Here is an 8,002-nt window from a genome sequence, read left to right as displayed (position 1 = left end):
CTTATTTATTTGTCAGAGAGAGTGAGCACAGGCTAGCAGAGTGGCAGCAGAGGCAGAGGGAGAAGGAGGCTTCTGCTGAGCAAGGAGCACGATGTGGGACTTGAGGACTTGATCCCAGGATACTGGGATCATGACCTGAGCTGAAGGCAGCTGCTTAAGCAACTGAGCCACCCAGGCATCCCTTAGCAAATCCTTATTGCCCAAAAGGAAGAAATAATGACCTTTTCCTTAGTTGAAAAAATTATCACAAAGAAAACAAAAAGAGTGATGAAGCATATACATGTTATCAAATTTCAATTACATTAATCTTCTAAATTATTTTAGTGACTGCCTTCTATCCTGGAATAATATTGCTAAAGAATATACAAGGTGCAAGTAATCTACTTCTGAGGCCACAGGACTAATGAGAACTTACTCTACATTTTTATAGAACACATCCTCTGAATTAGTCTTCTCAAGGCACTAATAACCTCCTTGTTTCTCAGGCTGTAAATAATGGGGTTGAGCATTGGGGTCAGGATGGTGTAGAAGACAGCCAAGGCCTTGTCCTCTGTTGGAGATCAGAGGGATCTTGGGCGTAAGTGTAAGCAAAGGGTGCATAGTAGAAAGTCACCAGTTAGGTGGGTGCTGCAGGTCAAATAAGCCTTCTTCCTCCCCTCTGTTGACTGCATGTGGCAGATGGCAAATAGAACCCAGCCATAGGAACATGCAATGCCAATGAAAGGAAACACAATCAAGAGTGTGGTGCTTACAAACTGTGTATTCATAGACCCAGGTGTCCATGCAGGCCAGAGTCAACATGGAAGGGACATCACAGAAAATATGGTTGATAGTCCTGGATCAGCAGTAAGGTATATGGAGGGCATATACAGTGTGGGCACAGGAGTTGATTGAGCCCATTATCCAAGATCCTATTATCATCAAAGCACATATTATTTTCTTCATATGAATGGGATAGTGGAGAGGAAAGCAAATAGCCACATAGTGATCATAGGCCATTGAGGCCAACAATAATCCCTCTCCACTGGCTAAAGTCAAGAAGAAGAAGCTCTGAACCCCACACCCAATGAAAGAAATAGTCTTGTTCCCGAAGAGATAATCAAAAGCCATCTTGGGGACAATAGTGGAGATGTAGTTCAGGTTCATGAGGGAGAGCTGGCTAAGTAGATAATACATTGGTGTGTGGAGATGGTATCCACAAGGATGAGGATGATCATGGACAGGTTGCCAAAAAGAGACATTAGGAAAATGAGAACAATGAGAATGAAGAAGAACAAGCCAATTCTTGGTGGTGGAAACAACCCCAATAAGAAGAAATCTGTAGAAGTTTGGTTATTATATTCCATAGGGCATTAATTTAGTTTTTCCTAAAAACAGACACACATAAAGTATAAAAAACAAGTTCTCATTAATTCATTATCTGTGATTCATTAAGGAGACACTGCAACTTAAAATAGTAATAATAATCAGAGTGCTTGTGTAGGTCAATCTGTTAACAGGCTGACTTGGCTCAAGAAGCTTGATCCCAGGGTCCTGGGACCCCTGGACCCTGGGATCAAGCTTCACACTGGGCTCCCTTCTCAAAGGGGAGCCTGCTTCTCCCTCTTTTGCTGACCCTCCCTCTGCTCTTGCACTCTCTCTCTCAAAAAACTCACATTTTTTCCTCATAGATAAAATTTTATGAGGCAAACATCTATGTCTAAATATGTAAAAACTATTTTACAGAAATCTTCTCAATTTTTGAGAATTATGTATTTTTGTAATGACTTTATTAATATATGTGTATTTTCCCACATAAATATAACTATTAACAAAGTCAGAAATTATATCTTATATGTAGGCATTATAAATCAATATAAATGAATTAAACTACAGACTCATTTGAATATAATTTTGTGACTCTTAGGAGATGCTTTTTTAATCATTAAGTCCAATATTTCTGGAATTATAATAGCCTATTAGTTCATATTGTAGATATATATTCATGTCCTTTGATTTCTGCTCAAAAAGCCTATCAAATCAAGATTTTTAGCATGTATCATTTTTCCTTCTTTTTTTTCTGCAGAAATATACTTTGAAATTTTTTGTCATATACTGTTTTCACAAAACAATTTTATTCATCCTTCTCACCCAACTTACAAAAACACTAGTTTAAGTAAACCCTTTTCATGAGAACTTACTCTTTAACTTTTCTTGTAATTTTCATGACTCTGTTCAAGTGCTTTGAAAAAAGATGTGCATTCTGTTCACCTGATTCCCAGTAGTTACATGATATTATGCACTGTGTTATTACACATCTCTTTTACTTATTCATTTTTGTTTGTTTATTTTTGTGTATTTAAAATTATTTTCATTCTAAATAAGTTTGAGTTCACCAAATATGTGAATTATCCCTCTGTCATAAAATTCAGTTAACATAATAATAAGTAGAAGGAGAACTTAACATGATGGAGAATTAAGGGTACCTTAAACATATCTCACCCCTTGAACACAGCTATATAGTTGTCAAATCATTTTGAACACCGAACAAATCAATTGAAGATATGCAAGAACAAAAACTGCAAGTCTACAAGTAGAAAAATGACAAGAGATATAGCTGTGGATAAGGCAGTGGGGAGGGACCCTGATTATGGAGTCTACAGAAAAGTATTATAAGCAGTAGAGCACAAAATATGAGCTTTTAGAAAGTTACTACAGTGAAGTATGTGTCCTGCTTAAAGGTGCTTAGGTGTCAAAGTGACGTGAACTCACAGGTGTAACACTATGGTCTGAGGATCCCCTGGGTTACATGAATGAGCAGCTCCTACATGCTGCAATGTTCCCAGAGATAAGAGAATGGAAGCCAGCTGAGAGTAGTGAGTGTTGGTACTGGATTTCTGCTCTGTTTTGACATAAATGGCAAAACAACAATAGTGGGAACACTTTTCCTGAGACAGCTCAACAAACAGCCAAAGCATGATGAGACCCTCTCTTGAACCATCAGCACTGGCCCATGGGATGCCATTCCTTAAAATATGGAGATGTGAAAGTCAGTCGCGTGCCCGAGATAAAAACCTCAGTTACAGGCAATGTGAGCATAGGGTTCTAATAGAAACTGAGAACATAGGAGTGATTGATTGTTCTTATGTGGGGGTCCCTGAAGGGGGGGCACAAACTTTCATCTCCAAAGCTAGAGAGCAAGGCACCACAATATTCATCCCATCCATCAGTGCTAAACAGGGAAAAAAAAAAAAAAACCAGCACTACATAGTGGAGACCAGAGCTGCTTACACAAATGCCTGCCCACCTTTGCCCTGTAGGTGCATTTCCACTAGGACAAATCCACTGACAATCAGCACAACAGGCCTTTCCTTCTGAAGACCACAATGAACAACTTGCTCACAGGAAGTTTACTTATCATAAAGTGCTACAAAGCTTTAGTTCTAGGGTAAAATAGTATCTAGGTGCCATTTTACTTTTACTCTTTATTTGCTATTATTATTTTTTCTTCTATTTTTTTTTCAAATTTTATTTATTTTATTTTTTATTTTTATTTATATATATATATACACATTTTATATGTATATATGTAATTTTTGTTTATTTTTACTTTATTATTATTACATCATCATCATTATTATTTATGTCGGGATCTAGAGTTTTTTAACAAGCAGACCAAAACATACCAAGGATATATATTTTTTCCCTTTGTTTTTGTTTTGTTTTGTTTTATTTTTTGTTTTGTTTATTTTGTTTTCTTTCTTTCTTCCTTTCTTTTCCATACCAAGTGATGAGAGAGGGAAATTCATTCCAAAAGAAAGAACAGGAAGCAGAACCCATGGCCACAGATTGAATCAATACAGATATAAGTAAGTTGTCTGACCTGGAATGTAAAACAATGACTATAAGTATACTAGTTGGGCTTGGGAAAAACATAGAAAACACAGAAAATCTCTTACTGAAAATATAAAAGAACTAAAATCGACTCAAGCTGAAATAAAAAATGCTATAACTGACATGCAATCTGAAGTGGAGGCCATAAAAATGATGATGGATGAAAGAGAGGTGACCGTAATCCAGAAGAGAAAGTAATGGAAAATTATGATGCTTAAAAGAAGAGGGAAACAAAAGTCATGGAACACAAGAATAAATCTAGGGAAATTGGTGACATTTTAAAAATGTAATAATATTTATATCTTAGGGTCCCAGAAGATGAAGAAAGAGAAAAAGTGGCAGAAAATTTATTCAAACAAATTATAGCTGGATACTTCCCTAATATGGACAAAACACAGATATCAAAATCTGAGAACTCCCATTAAATTAAACAAAACAACAACAAAAACAAAGGGAAAAAATGTCTATATTCTTGGTATGTTTTGGTCTGCTTGTTAAAAAACTCTAGATCCCGACATAAATAATAATGATGATGATGATGTAATAATAATAAAGTGAAAATAAACAAAAAGGCACCTCACAAATTCTCAAGATATACAGACAAGAAAAGAATGCTGAAAGCAGCAAAGGAAAAAGTCAATAACTTTCAAGGGAAAACAGATCAGGTTGGCAACACATCTGTCCACAGAAATATGGCAGGTCTTGAAAATAGTGGAAGAAATATACAATATGCTGAATGGGAAAAATATACAGCTAATAATTATTTATCCAGTAAGGCTGTCATTCATAATATAAGGATATATAATGTATTCCAAAAAAATACTAAAGGAGCTCATGACCACTAAACTACATCTGCAAAAAACTTAAGGGTGACATTTTGAGTTGAGTGGCAGAAACAAAAGAAAAGAAAACAAAAGAAAACAAAAGTGAAGACGAGAAAGGACTACAGAACATCACCAGCAACCCCAACTCTACAGAATGCATAATAAAACTAAATTCATACCTATCCATAATAATTTTGAATGTAAGTGGGCTAAATTATCCAATCAAAAGACAGAATGTCAGAACGGATTAAAAATAGTGCATCTATATACTGCCTACAAGAGATTCTTTTAATTTTATTTTTATTATATTTAAATTCAGTTAATGAACATATAGTGTACCATTAGTTTTAGAGGTAGAGTTCAGTTATTCATCTGTTACATATAACACCCAGTGCTCATTACATCATATGTCCTCCTTAATGCCCATCAACCAGTTACCCCATCATCCACCCACCTCCTCTACCTCATACTTCAGTTTGTTTCCTATAGATAGGAATCTCTTATGGCTTGTATCTATCATTGTTTTCATCTTATTTTATTTTTCTTTCCCATCCTCTATGATCCATTATTTTGTTTCTTAATTTCCACATATAAATGAAATCATTGGATAATTCACTTTATCTGAAAGACTTATTTTACTTAGCATAACATCTTTGTCATTGCAAATGGTAAGATTTCAATTTTGATGGCTGAGTAATAGTTCATAGTATCTGTACACACACACACACACACACATATACATACACCAACTTCAGATTGAAAGTAAGCGGATGGAGAACACATGATGATGGACATCAAAAGAAAGCTGGAGTAACCATACTTACATCAGCCAAAATAAGTTTCAAACCAAACACTGTAACTAGAGATGAAGAAGGGTGTTATATCATAATTAAGAGTTTTATCCAATGAGAAGATCTAACAATTGTAAATATTTATGCCCTCAAATATATAAATCAATTAAATGTAAACAAAAACAAATTCACTAACAGTAATACAATAATAGTAGTGTATGTTAAGACCCCTTACAACAATGATATCTAAGCATATACAACAGATATCTAAGCAGAAAAACAACAAGAAAGCAATGGCTCTGAATAACACACTGAAGAAGATGGACATGACAGATATATTCCCGTACATATCATTCTAAAGCAGCAGAATACACATTCTTTTTAAGGTCTTATGAAACATCCTCTAGAATAGATCACAGATTGGGTCACAAATCAGCCCTCAATATGTACAAAATGACTGAGATCATGCCATGCAGTTTTTTTTCAGATCACAACTCTATGAAACCTAAGTCAACCACATGAAAAAACAACTTGCTAAATCCCAAATACGTGGAGGTTAAAGAACATCTTACTAAGGAATGAATGAGTTAACCAGGAAATTAATGAAGACATTTAAAAAATGGAAGCAAATGAAAATGAAAACACAAAGTCCCAAGGTTTAGGATGCAGCACAGCAGTTACAAGAAGAAAGTATATTGCAATACAGGCCTACCTCAAGAATTTAGAAAGGTCTTAAATACACAGCCTTACTTTATACTTAAAGGAATAAGAAAAAGAAAGGCAAATAAAATCTAAACCCAGCAGAAGAAGGAAAATAAATCCAGAACAGAAATAAATGATACAGAAGCAAACAAACAAAACAATAACAAAAAATAGAATAGGTTAACAAAACTAAGAATTAGTTCTTTTGGAGAATTAATAAAATTTATAACCCCCAGTCAGACTTATCAAAAAGAAAACAGAAAAAAAAAAAGAATAAAATCACTAATGAAAGAGGATAGATGTCAATCAACACCACAGAAACACAATCATAAGAGGATACTATGAAAAATTATGTCAACTAACTGGGAAACCAGGAAAAAAAAACAGACAAATTCCTAGAAACCTACAAACCACAAAAATTGAACCAAGAAGAAATAGTAAATTGGAACAGACCTATAACAAGCAAGTGAACTGAATCAGTGATCAAAAATATCCCGATAAACAAAAGTCCAGGACTGGATGTCTTCCCAAGACACTTCAGTAAGAGTTACATCTTCTTCTCCAACTGCTCCAAGGGATAGAAATGTAAAGAAAACTTCCAAACTCATTCTATTAAGCCAGAATTACCTTGATTCCAGCACCAGAGAGAGATCCTGTAAAAAAGCGGTACTAAAGGTCAATATCACTGATGATCATCACTGTAAAAATTCTCAATAAAATACTAGAAAATCAAATTCAACAATACATTAAAAGAATTATTCACCAGGATGAAGTGGGATTTATTCCTGAGATGCAGGGATAGTTCAATATTCACAAATGGATAAACATCATACACCATATTAAGACAAGAATGGAGAAAAACCATATAATCCTGTCAAAAGAGGCACACAAAGCATTGGATGGATTAGAGAATCCTTTCTTAATAAAAACCTTCAACCATGCAGGGATAGATAGACCATACCTCAACATCATAAAGGCTATATATATAAATAACTCACAGGTAATATCATCCTCAATGGGGAAACACTATGATCCTTTCCCATAATATCATAATTTTACCTGTAGTGTGTTGTTGCCCTATCTATGCATTATTTGAATAAAATATTAAAGTGATATTAAAGTTATTTCAGTTAATAACTTGCATGTACTCAAATTACTGCATATGTGAATCTCCAAATCCATTGTGGAAAACCTAGAACATTTTCCTCATTGTATACGGAGCAATTAAATTTCAGTTATTATGCAGTCACAGTCATATTTAAGAGGAAAATTGGAAGAGTTATTTTGGTGTATCAGTTCACATTTGGGTAATAATGGGGCCAGCATATTGAACTGATGTTATAGGGCAAAATTTCTGTTATTAGTTTCAACTATTGTCAGGATTAAAATTGAATTATTTGCAGTTACCAATGAAATTCATATTGATAGTTTTACTACCATTTGTATTTTCTACAGGACCAGGTAAAGCGAAGATTTAATGATGTACAACTAATGAATCATTGATCACTGTATCAAAAATTATGATGTACTATACCTTGGCTAATTGAATTTAGATTAGAAAAAGATGACATGAGGTAGTTGGTATTATCTATGCTTAATCATGAGAAAAAAAAACAGAAATCATGAGTGTCAATTTTTTTTCTTTTATGTCACATGACTATTAACACAGCATAATTGTGATGATCTGGGCCCCTTTATTCTTACATGCTAATCACTTGCCATGTGATGTCACTTAAAGAAGTATTACATCTGACATGGAAACCCAGTATGGTATTGAATATCTGTTTCAAAGTGTAAAGTAAAGAGAACTAT

At 34.3% G+C, this 8,002-nt stretch overlaps 1 pseudogene; it reads right to left on the bottom strand.

Annotated features, from left to right (window-relative positions):
* Window positions 1-416: 416 nt before the first annotated feature.
* Window positions 417-1,346, bottom strand: LOC116585855 (annotated as a pseudogene).
* Window positions 1,347-8,002: the final 6,656 nt, after the last annotated feature.

This window comes from Mustela erminea, chromosome 3, assembly GCF_009829155.1.
Source record: "Mustela erminea isolate mMusErm1 chromosome 3, mMusErm1.Pri, whole genome shotgun sequence".
Lineage (NCBI taxonomy): Eukaryota > Metazoa > Chordata > Mammalia > Carnivora > Mustelidae > Mustela > Mustela erminea.
This window is presented reverse-complemented; position numbering and strand designations above follow the sequence as displayed.